Source organism: Marmota flaviventris, chromosome 17, assembly GCF_047511675.1.
Source record: "Marmota flaviventris isolate mMarFla1 chromosome 17, mMarFla1.hap1, whole genome shotgun sequence".
NCBI lineage: Eukaryota > Metazoa > Chordata > Mammalia > Rodentia > Sciuridae > Marmota > Marmota flaviventris.
In genome coordinates, this window is record NC_092514.1 from 35,983,506 (window position 1) to 35,995,685 (window position 12,180).

Here is a 12,180-nt window from a genome sequence, read left to right on the forward strand (position 1 = left end):
ACAAGCCCCTTCCCACTGGGTACCGGGGAGAAGCAGGGAGCCAGCGCTTCCCCACTGCCTCGTCCCTGATAGACAGATGGCAGGACCAATTCAATTTTATGAGGTTTTCCACATCCTGGGATGTGCTCTTCAAAAATATTCAAATTTAGATACAAAAGCGACTGTATAGTCAGAAGGAGAAAATACATGCAAACAAATCACACATTTACAATAAACCAACAAGTGTCGCAGATGGAGGCGCCGCGCACACAGCCCCGAGTTGCCTCCTTGGCTTTGCAGGCTGAGCGAGGCCTGTGTGTTCCAGGGCCATGGGGAGAGCATGAGCTTCCTGCTCAGCACCCAGCAGGAGGCTCCATCACTGTGCAAATTGGCAGCAGAGTCCTTCTTCTTCGAGGAGGGGTAAGGAACATCTTTTGGAAATTTGATCCAGTGGAGACAGACACTGTGGGTCCTGGAGGACCTGCAGTGGGTCAAGGGGGCTCTTCAGGGGCTACTACCCGTTAGCTCAGGCACCTGGAGGACCAGGGAGAATGCTGGCCACTGGCCACTGACCTGCCAGCCCCTCCTGGTAGCCCATGGTGGGGAGCATCCTGGTAATCCCTTTCTTTCTTTTAGGTCTCTCCCAGCCTCTTCAGAGAAGCTGTGCAGAAGGCCCCAGGGTCAAGGGGCTCCCTGCCTTGTTCCTGAACAGTTCCTGTCATTCCAGTGAAATCACAAGGACTCCCCACTGTCTGGATCCCCCCCACTTCTTACCATCATAGGAGGTGCTTCACCAAATGACACCCCACCCCAAGTCCAATACACCCCTCTTTTATATGCCATCCTCTGTTTCTGTAACTGTAAAATGGGAGCAGAAATTATATTCCAGGCTTCCTCAGGATATCACAAAAACTCAAACCCATGCTCTGTTCTGCAGCCTGCAAGGCCCCTTCCTGCCTCTCCCTTCTCTGCTCCAACTTCATCTCCATGCATATTGCACCTCTGGTTGTGGCCTTCCTCCTGTTCCTCAAATACACAGAGTCCTGCTCTGCCTCAGGGCCTTTGCTCTTGCTGTTCTCTCACTGGAAGGCTGTTCCCTCTGCTTTCACCTGCCTGTTCCTTCCGGGCCTCATTGTACATCCTCCAGGCTCTTCTTAGGGGGTCTTCTTGAGTGTCTTTATCTTAAGCAGGTTCCCATCCCTGTCCCCCAACTCTGTCTTGCTCTTCGTTGCAATCCTGCTCCGTTAGAAAGTCACCTTGGTGAGTGTAGAGCCCAAACTATTCACAGCTGCATTTTAGGACCACAGAAACCTGGTCCAAGGTGGGCCTCCAGAGACCCACGCTGAATGAGTGCCTGGATTAATGAGCATACAGGAGAACGAGGCAACAGAAGCCACAGCCTTGGAACACCAAAGGCATCGGGAGAAGAGTCCTTCCTTCTCTTCCTTTACCCTAAAAAATATGGGCTTACAGCTTCTGTTTGACCACCTACCTATAGGACAGAAAAGCACAGGACAGGTCGGGGGATACAGGGCAGAAGCCAGGGGGCTGTGCTAGTGAGAGATCTTGAATCTCTGCCTGAGGATACTTGTGATCCCTCTGCCTGTGCAAGGTGATCCAGGCTCACACACAACTGAAATACGGAGTTTGGTGGTTGTTTGTGCACGCCCATCTAGATATTTCTGGAAATCCTGATTGCAAAGATACTGTTGAACAGAATGACATATTTTAGACCTTGAACGTACATCTTTTGCTGAAACATGAACCCATTGAGTTCAGATCCTGCGTGGATTTAGCTCGAACACATGGAGCTGGGTGCGGGGGCGGGGGGGTGGCCGGGTTCTGCCTCTATCTACCTGTGAGAGTCTGAGCAAGTTATGGACCTCTCAGAGCCTCAGTTTTCCCATCTGATGCATGGAGAGGTACTACCAGCCTCTTTGTGCAAAGGAGAGGCACACAGACTTGGGAGAGTGTGGTGCAGTGATTGGCTGTGGACTGGCTGTTGAGAGATGTAATGAAGTCCCATGGACCCTGGGTGCAACTTGGGGCCAGTTCCTTCTCCTTTCTGGGCTGTGATACCTTCACTTCTACAGTGTGTGTGTGTGTGTGTGTGTGTGTGTGTCCACACACACACACATGTGTAAAGGGGTAGGGTTAAACCAGGCACCATGATTCATAACTTGCAGTTCTTCATGAGACAAGGCAAGGATGCCCCTTAGGAAGGATCAGTGGCAGCGTGGACAGGGCACTCGGGCACCTCTCAGATCATGGCATCTCACACCTGAGCTGTGGCCAAGGTGACTTGGGGAGGCACATGGGGCAACAGCAAGAGCTCAGGTGGAGAGAACACGCCAGGCGAGAGCAGGGTGAGGATGAAGGTGGGCTAGAGGTTAAAGGGGAGTAGGAAACATGGTGACACCAATGACTTCTGAGTGGTGAGTTGCTATGTGCCTGGTACCATCTGAGCACCCTGGAGGATGAAGGTACTCATCATCACAGCATCCGAAGGCAGAAGCCTCGATTTGTATGACCAGGGATCTCAAACTGCACAATGCATTCACTTCTACTGTTCTGACTCAGTGTCCCCCAAATCCCTGAGTAGTTTTCAGGATTGAGATGGTCCTTCTTATTGGAAAGACAAAGAGACAGGCCCAGAGAGATGAAGTGGGTCACCCACAGACAGATTCCTCTGGGCTCAGACCTTTCCAAGGAAGCCAGGCCTGCTTCTGTGCTCTTCCCATGACACCACCTGGGCCAGCAGAGGGCAGAAGAGAGCAACGTTGCTCTTGCAGGACTGCCAGGGCCAGCCTTAACCCTGGGAGCGTCATAGGATGCATTCTTTCACCCATTAAAAAAAAAAATGGGTTGGGGTGTAGCTCTGTGGTAATGGGCTTACCTAGCATGCCTGAGGTCCTGGGTTCCATCCCAAGCATCGCAGGAGAGGGGAATACAAATTAATAAGGAACAAAAATGGATTTTTTAAAAATTACTTACAAATTGTTTGATTTGGACAACTCATTTAATCTCTCTGAGTTCAGTTCCCGTGTCTATAAAATGAAGAAAATAGTATTTGCCTCATAAGGATACAAGGTTTAAATGACAGACGCATACAAAATACTCAGCAGTTCCTGGCTCGGAGCAAATACTAAAAGTAGTAGCTACGACGGTTGACATTCTTCATTGGTTGGAACAACACTTCTTTCATTTCTTCCATCATTTTAATTCACCAAACATTTATTCATTCCATATCTGTTATGGAAAAAAATATATACATTGCTCCAGGTGCTGGGGGATGCACAGAGGGTGTTTTGAAAATGGTACAGACATGGTCTCCTGAAGCAGGGGACAGAGATGTTACAAGGTAAGTGCAGGTACTGTGGGGAGGGGCCCTGCCAGCAGGTGGGGGAGATGCAAACACCTCCTTGGAGCACTAAGCCTTTGAAATAGCTTTGAAATAGGTCTCAGCTGGGACCTACCGAGTCCCCATCTCTAAGGGTGGGGATCACTCATACGCACCTTTCCATCTTTTTGCAGGTGATTTTGATAATAAGCCAGGTTCACGGAGGTGCTGGGTTGCACACGGAAATGTGTGTGACTAATCTCCTAAAGATGAGATACCAGGACCCACGCTCCTGCCCTGTGGGTGGCTATCTCTGTGGGTGGCTGGTGAGGATCCTAGAAGCCTTAAAATGAAATGGACACAGGGGACACAGACTTCACCCCCAGTGGAGGACTCTTCTCCATCTCCCTGGTACTACATGGTCCTTGAGCTTTTCCTAAACACTACTCATCCCCTCTGAGCCTCAGTTTCCTCATAGTTAGGAAAGCAGTTGCGCCAGCCGATTCTCATGCCTTTCAGCCCTGACCCTAGATGACCGTACCACGTCACTGCTGGTAAGGAACAGGCTGGATAAGACAGTAGGGACTTGGAAAGAAATCTGTTCCCTGCCTGCTGGAGCTTCTTGTTACCCACAGAAAATGCTCCATCCAGCCCTTTCTCCTGGGCCTTGGGCTCTTCCTCTAGGCAGCCTCTGCCTCCTTGGCCCTTTGTATCTTCTTTGTGCTTTAGTCGAAATCAAATGACCAGCTCAGTCTTTCCCAGATCCCCTCACCACATCCTTCCACCATCCTGAATGTCTCCTCCTTTCTGGGCTTGCATATGAGACTGTCAAACCCTACAGGACTTTGTTCAAGTGCTGCCTCCTCCATGAGGCCTTTCTTGATTTCTCCCAAATCTTCTCTTCTTTACATCCTCTGGGTCAGACTGGACAACATGATCATTGTTATTACCATCAGCCGACATTCACAGAAGGTTCACAGTGTAGGAGGCATCCCGTAAAGAGTACTCCATGCCTTATTTTATGGACCCCTTTTACCCCTTTCATATTGGTACTATTGTTATTTTTATTTTGCTACCAATTTCTCAGGTCCTACAAGGACAACTTGAAAACTCTCATGAAATGATGCAGCAGTTTCCAAGCAGATAACTGTGGCTGAATGGGATGGGTCAGGTGGAGAGTAAAAGAATTCTGGGGACACTTAAAACATTGGGAAAATAGTCAACAGACAAAAAACTTAATGCAATAGCTAAGCTATGGGACCACACTAGGTGCCCTTCAACAGATGAATGGATAGAGAAAATATGGTACATATACACAATGGAATATTTCTCAGCCTTAAAGGGGAATGGAATTATGGCATTTGCCAGTCAATGGATGGAACTGGAGACTCTCATGCTGTTATGGTATGGATGTGAGGTGTCCCCAAAAAGCTCACATGTGAGACAATTCAAGAAGTTTTGGAGGAGAAATGATTGTGTTATAGCCTTAACCTAATCAGTGAATTAATTCCCACATGGGATTAACTGAATGGTAACTTAAGTGATAGGGTGTGGCTGGAGGAGGTAGGAGTTGGGGTTGTGGCTTTGGGGGTATATATTTGCATCTGGCAAGTGGAGTCCTCTCTCTCTGCTTTCTGATCCTCGTGTGAGCTGCTTCCCTCCACCGTACTCTCCTGCCATGATGTTCAGCCTCACCTCCAGCCCCAAGGAAGGGAGGCTGCCTTCTATGGACTAAGACCTCTGAAACCGTGAGCCCTCAAATAAACTTTCCTCCTCTATCCACAGTTGTTCTGGTTGGGTGTCTTGGCGGCAGCAGTGAAACAGCTGACTAACACACATGCTAAGTGAAATAAGCCAATGCCCCCAAAACACAAAAGTCAAATGCTCTCTCTGATAAGGAGGGAGAAATAGAAGTTCATTGGATTAGAAAAGGGGGATGAAGGGAAGGGAGGTGGGATGGGGATGGGAAAGACAGTGGAATGAATCGGACATAACATTCCTATGATCATATATGAGTACGGGACTAGTGAAATTCCCCGTCATGGACAACCACAAGGATGGAATCCTAATTAGAATAGGTTATACTCCATGCATGTCTCGTATGTCACAATGCACTGTACTGTCATGCATATGTAAAAAGAACACAACAACAGCTACAAAAATAAACTTAGGACCAATGTGAGTGTGTCTGTCTTGTGCTGGAACACGTTAGGAAAAAATACCCCCGTCAAAGGCAGTGGCTCAGACTCAAGCCTTGCACAGATTCCGGAAATGTAATGGGTGATGCAATTTTTTAAAGTGAAGACTCTTTTTTTTTTTTTTAAAGCCAGGAGTGAGAAATAAAATCATAGCCACCATGCAAGTGCTATCCAGTGTTTACTTTGGACCTTGTAATATGGCAGGGAGGGTGGGCCATGGGCACTGGGAGGGGAGCAGAAGAGAAGAAACCCCTTTTGCCAGATCTGTCACAGAGCAGGCGTGTGCCCCCTCTCTTCCTGCACAGTTGCTTTTTAATTCAAGGAGTTGTTCAGATGGAAAAAGCTGTCTGTCTGTAATGGTCCCAGTGGCACTCAGCATTAATGGAGTGTGTGAAACCGGCCCTTTGGAACAAGGTATTTGAAAAATGATTGCCAAGGGTTAAGAACCAGGAGGTTTATTTTCCGTTTGTGCAGAAATGAATCCCAGACTCTTTTTTTTTTTATTCTGGGATTTTTTTTTCTGGGCTTTTCAAACCCCCGAATGAATAGGAAGGAAGAAAAACTGAGCCGAAGTGGTTCCAATTTGCAACAGGAGTGCAATTTCAATTGATTTAAAGTAGGGGAGCAACAGAGGTAATGATCACAGGAAGAGGCTGGAATTAGTCAATAAATAAGGTTCAAGGTCCTAAGCCTGACGTCTCTTTCATTAGCTTTAAAGAACAAGAATAAAAAGATAGGCGGGTCCATTTATCAAGCTCTAATAAAAGCATGCATTGGTGTATACATCCCATGGCTTGGGACCTGGATCGGATCAACAGAGGCACTGGGAACTAATCTAGAACCTACCACCCCAGCAGCATGATCTGACTCACAAAGATGGGCTTACTAATTGCAATCTTCCCAAGAGCCTCAGCAACCCCCAGCTGGATGCTCTCACCGGCTGTGAAACCCGGATCCATGCATTTCAATGACGTGGGGTCTGATCACACGTTGCCCTCGTTGAACACTAAATATCTCTCTAATCATAGTTCTCATCTTCCCCAAGCTCTGCACCATTCTGGAAGGCAGTCACAGGGAGCTGCTTCCCCTAATTCAGTGCTTGGTGCTGGACAGTTCATTGTCCAGTGGGAACATGATCGTGGGCATGATGCAGAATTAATAAAATGAAGGGTGTGCATCCTGGCTGGCATGCAGTGGACACTCAATGTGTCATTGTTACTGCAGTGGTTGTTTACTGATTCTTACCCATAGGATGACAAATATGTGTGTGTGTGTGTGTGTGTGTGTGTGTGTGTGTGTGTTGGAGGAGGAGCAATTAGCACAGCCCGAGGCCACGTGACATGAAGAAAGGAGACCAAGGAAGGCTTGGGATGTGAGCAAACATGACATCTGTTTGGAGCAGGAAGCTGCAGACTTTGGAGAGCAGGACATGTCCACAGAGTGGCTGAAGCTACAGATCTTGAAGCATCGCAGGCAGCATCTCCAAAGAATTTGGATCTGTGTCCCATAGATCCTTGATCTTTTCCATCTTGTAAAGCATAAATGAATATGCTTTAAGAATCTGAGGCTGCTGGGGTCACCATCGGAAGAAGCTCTTCTCAGGGCTGATATTTTAAGGGAGTCTCATATTTTATCTCTAAAGCAGATTCTCAGTTTGTATTGCACTCTGCAACATAGTCCATAAAAAAAAAAAAGTTCAAATGCTGGGACTCTAGGAAGATGTTCCATGTCTTTCTGGGGCTTCTCCTGCCACACACCCCAGAACTTGTGCACCCAGTCTGAGACACGCCATTGTAGGGGATGGATGGACCTGGGGAAGGGTTTCAGGTGGGAGAGAGGTGTGCTGGGGATTGCATTTCACAAAGATGGATGGGTGGGTTATGGGAGCCGGTCAGGAGGCTGGGACACTATTCCAAACCCAGCTCCAGCCGTTCTTTGCCTGATCCGAGGAGGGAGCAGGAGGATGGAGCCCAGCGAGGCCTTGCCTTCTTCACGTTCTCATGTTCTCATGTTAAGAAAAAGAGCACATTTGAAAATTGCTGCAACTCCCACTTTCTCTTCTCTTTCAAATTGGTGTTCCCTTGTGGGAGACTAACCTTGCATGTGACTGAGTCATTCCCTGGCTGGGTGATCGAGGGCGTCTGGCAGCAGCTATGCCAGACTGCCCTGTCCTTCTTGGGTAACTGCATGGGCGTATCTTCCTACAGCCCCATGGGTGGAGCTACGCTCACCTGTTCCTTTGTAATATAACCCCTTGCCCTGTTTAGGATAGAATCCTCCATGGAAGTGCCTTGTGTGTGTCCCCTCCTCTTACTGTGCCCTTGGGTGTGGCCTACCCAGGTGTCAGTCAACCTGCTGACAGTGGACATCATGAAGATAGACTCAGCCCCCTGAAACCTGACCCCTTGCCTCATTTAAATAGCTTCTCCTCAATAAAAGGGGTCAGCACATGCAGTCTCTCTCTCTCTCCTTTAAGGTCACAGCACCCCCAAAGAAAAAGCTATTTCTGTCTCTTGTGTGGTTATTTCACACAGCCCAGTTAGCCCAGTTACCCTGGAGTGACCCCTGAGTGTTTTAGTCATGAGCAAACCCGGCAAATGGTGTCCCTGGGTGGGCAGAAAGTCTAAGTGCTTAAGCCCCCCGGGACAAAAGTCGCGGTCCCTAAATGTAAAGGTTCTTGATCCTAAGATTTCAACATTCCTAAGAACATAACTGGCTCAGACTGAAAAAACTTCTCTGTTCTGATGACCCCTTAGCCACCCCGCACCTGCACAGCTGGTGGGCAGCCCACAGCAGGTGTGTGGTGGGGAGGGGAGGTGGCAGGTCGTTCAAAATCCTGGGAGGTCTCTATGCAGTGTGGCACATGTGCGGAGGGCCCTCTGGTCGGCAGTACATACTGGCCATATAAGCCAGGACCCGTATGGAAGGTTGTTCGTCTCTGCCTTGGTCAAGTTTGGGCTCTGGGGTGAGTGCGAGGGGGGGCGTCCTGATAGTCTCTGTATTCAGCCTGTCTTCCTGCTCTGCTCAGCAGAGCATGGGTCCCACATTCTCAGGGAATTCACCAAACCCCTGTCCACCCCACCAGTTCACCCAGTGTCCTAGTTCACCCCAGGCCTTGGAAGCCTCCTGCCTTCCCTGTCAGTCTATCCCCACCCTGGCTTTAAGCTTCCTCAAGCTTGTGTTGTTGGTTTGGTGGGTGCCGCAGCTCTGTTCTGTCAAAACAGGCAGGCTCACAAAGAAACCCAAACAAACTAGACAAACACACAGGAGAGGCAGCTAGCTGCAACAGCAAGAACCCAATGCAAATGGAATTCTGTCTTCTTACCCTTTAATGTCTCACCACCCCATGGCCCCCAGCTGAATATCCATGAATAGGGAGAGTTTCCCTGTTCTTTTTTTTTTTAATATATATAAATTTTGAGGATCTTTTCTAATTTTGTATTTGTTCTTTTTAATATGCATGACAGTAGGGTGTATTTTGACATGTTATACATACACAGAGTATAACGTGTTCTGATTAGGATCCCATTCTTGTGGTTGTCCATGATGTGGAGTTTCACGGTCATGTATTCATGTATGAACATGGAAAGTCATGTCTGACTCATTCTACTGTCCTTCCTGTTCTCTGTGTTTGAGAGCAAGGGGCTTAACACAAGCTGGTCTGTGGTAGTTTGACGGGTCTGAGAGGCGCTCGATGGATGATTTAATGGTTGTGATGAACTGTGGTGATGCTTTTGAAGGGGAAGGAAGTAATAGATTCCCTTCATGTCTGTCTGTCCATCAATGACCTACCTCTCTAGATACACATACACTCTTATCTCCTAGGCAACCCAATGCCCCTGAGCATAGGCTTTTTGAGTTTGCTGACATGGACATTGCTCCTGAGAAAAGGAGCACAAATGGGCACCCCTGCGGTGACACATTACCCCTTTCAAGTAGCCTCTGGTCGCCTTGCAGTGAGACATTGCTTTGTTCCAGTGATGTGAAGTGAGGTGCCTGGGGACATCTCCGGAGCGGCTGAACAGGCATTTGTGCCCACAGCTTTCCAAGTTCACAGATTTGAAATTTGATCACTTACCCAGGAAGGACTCTCCCGACAACTGACTGCCAACAACCAAGGGCAAAGTGATAGACCAGATAGCCCAAAGTCTGGTACTGAAGTGGATCTGTAGTATCAGGATGCTATGCGCCATTTCAGCCACTTGTGTGGGCTACGTCCCCCTGGTGCTGTCTGGTGAGGGACCAGAGATGGGTGAGAAGCCTACTTGGTGAGCACAGATTCCAAGAAGGGAAATTCAGTGTTGGGGAAAGACCTGTTAGACAGGCAGCGTGGTGGAGGGTGTGGGGAATGTATCTTTGCATCTAATACTGCACTGAACACAAGCCTGGCTCAGCCATGGAGATGGGACCAGGGAAACCGTGCCTGGGCAGTGTTCACATCATTTCCAGCCCAAGCAGGAATCTTTGAAGTCACTTGTCTATTTTGAAAGGGTTGGCTCAGTTAAAATGGCATAGTGTGTTGTAAAAATCCTCTTAATGGGGCACACACAAACGGAACCCATCACGATAGATCTGCAAGCTAAAGAATCAGTATGCTCCTCTCTGTCCTCTCTATACTGCTAGGACTTTTTCCAACCTCCCTGGGTGCTCGTAGACCACACATGACTCATGGCCACTTGACAGGTGGCCAAGTGAAGGTATGCCTGAAATATGAGTAAGTTTGTATTAGTAGATCAAAGTAACTATCAATAGGCGTTCTCATTCCATCTTCTCAGCACTTATTGGATTACCTTGGATACTTACTTTGGAAATTCCCAAGCACAGAGTGAGACATCTTGGTATCAGTCAAGGAGTCACACAATGAACGTTTAAATATCAACTCTGCTGCATGAAATGGGCAAAAACTGAGGATGCCGAGAGAGCACAGATCGGAGGCTTTGGCTCTTTCCAGGTGGTCAGGGTCCACTGCCTAGAGAATGCCTAAGAGAATTGAGCTGAGATCCAAAGACAGAAAACATAGTTTCCCAGAGGAAGAGTCAGGGAGGAGATGTCTCGTTATGAGAAATGACATTTGTAAGGGCCCTGAGGTTGGAGAAAGGGAGTCCTGTGGGACAGCTGCCCAAAGGTGGGTGTGCCTGGTGCAGAGACAGAGGGGACAGAGGCAGGAGCACAGGGACTCATACAGCCTGCGTGTCAGAGGAGGTGCTGAGAAAACATTCTGGGATGAGGGAGTCGGGGAGAGCACAGAAGAGCATCAGTGAGGACAGTTCACTCAGCACAGGTTGGGGTCAGCTGATGGCAGCTGGGGCCATGGGACTCTGAGGAGAGCTGCCCTGAGCTCATTGGGATTCAGCCCATAACATCTGGGAGACAAGAGAGATTAATAATAAGAAGGCAGCGGAGTGTGCAGGGGAGGGCAGGGATCCACAGACAGCCATCACTGTGGCCAATAAAAGCCCAAACCCGCCATCCGCCGGCCAGTCTTCCCCTCGCTTAACATTACAGTCTGTGTCCTTGTATCCTCTGTGCAGTGTTAAATTATAAATTGGTTCCCCTGCCACATGGCACTCACATACAGCTCAACGTGACTCTGCCACATACCTTGAGGCACAGGGAAGACTTTTTAAATGAAATATAAATTATCTCATACCCCGCACTTAATTAACGCCATCTTCTACTTAAGATCTAACCAGAAGACTCTACAAACACAATTTAGCATGCGTCCACTCCTGCAAAGATTGAAGGAGTGCAAAAAAAAAAAAAAAATTCTCATTACATCATCAGACTCAGTTACATTCAATAACAGAACACACTTCTCTGCTCTGGATAAATACATTAGTATCCACTGGAAGCTGTTTGCCAAGCTCCTACTGAGAAACTAATATTTACACAGAGAAATGTTTGTGTTCCTGGGAGGCTGCCTCATGTGGGTGAAAGAGCAGGCTTTGGGAATCAGACAGACCCAGGCTTGAATCCTGGATCCTGGACCCTCCTGCTATGTGCACCTGGAAAGTCTGAGTATGCTCTCAAAGCCTCAATTTCCTCATTGGGGAAAAGGTATTTACCTTGCAAGCTCATTAGGAAGATTAAATGAGATGGTGAATGTGAGTGACTGATGGCTCTGGCACATTCCAGGTTCTCCATCTGTGTGTGTGTGTGTGTGTGTACACACATGCAAGTGTGTGTGCACACCTGTTTCATGACATCATCTAAACAGGGTTGGCAAAGAGGCTACAATTGACAAGTCCTCTCTCCCTTGTCTTTTACTACAAGCCAAGGACAAATAATATCCCTTTTGAAAATTCTTTAACTCTCTTAATTTGGGGACCTTATTGTGGGTCTTGTGACCTTGGCCAAGTCACTTCAATGCTTCTTATTGTATCTTACATGTTATTTTAAAAGGATTCTTAAGCTCTGTGGAGAAAAGAGAAAGGAAGACAGTAGGAAAAAAAAAGAGAAGGAGGGAGGGAGGGATGCAGGGATGGAGGGAGAAATAATGCTACTAAAAATCAGAAGTGCTCCGATAGAGCTTCCTTTTGTCAGGCGCTGCTCCTAATGTATGACATATTCATTCATTCAATCATCACAACGATCCTATGACAAGGAACCACCTTCTCTGTTTTACAGATGAGAAAGCAGGTTCTGCTATGACTTGCTATGCTG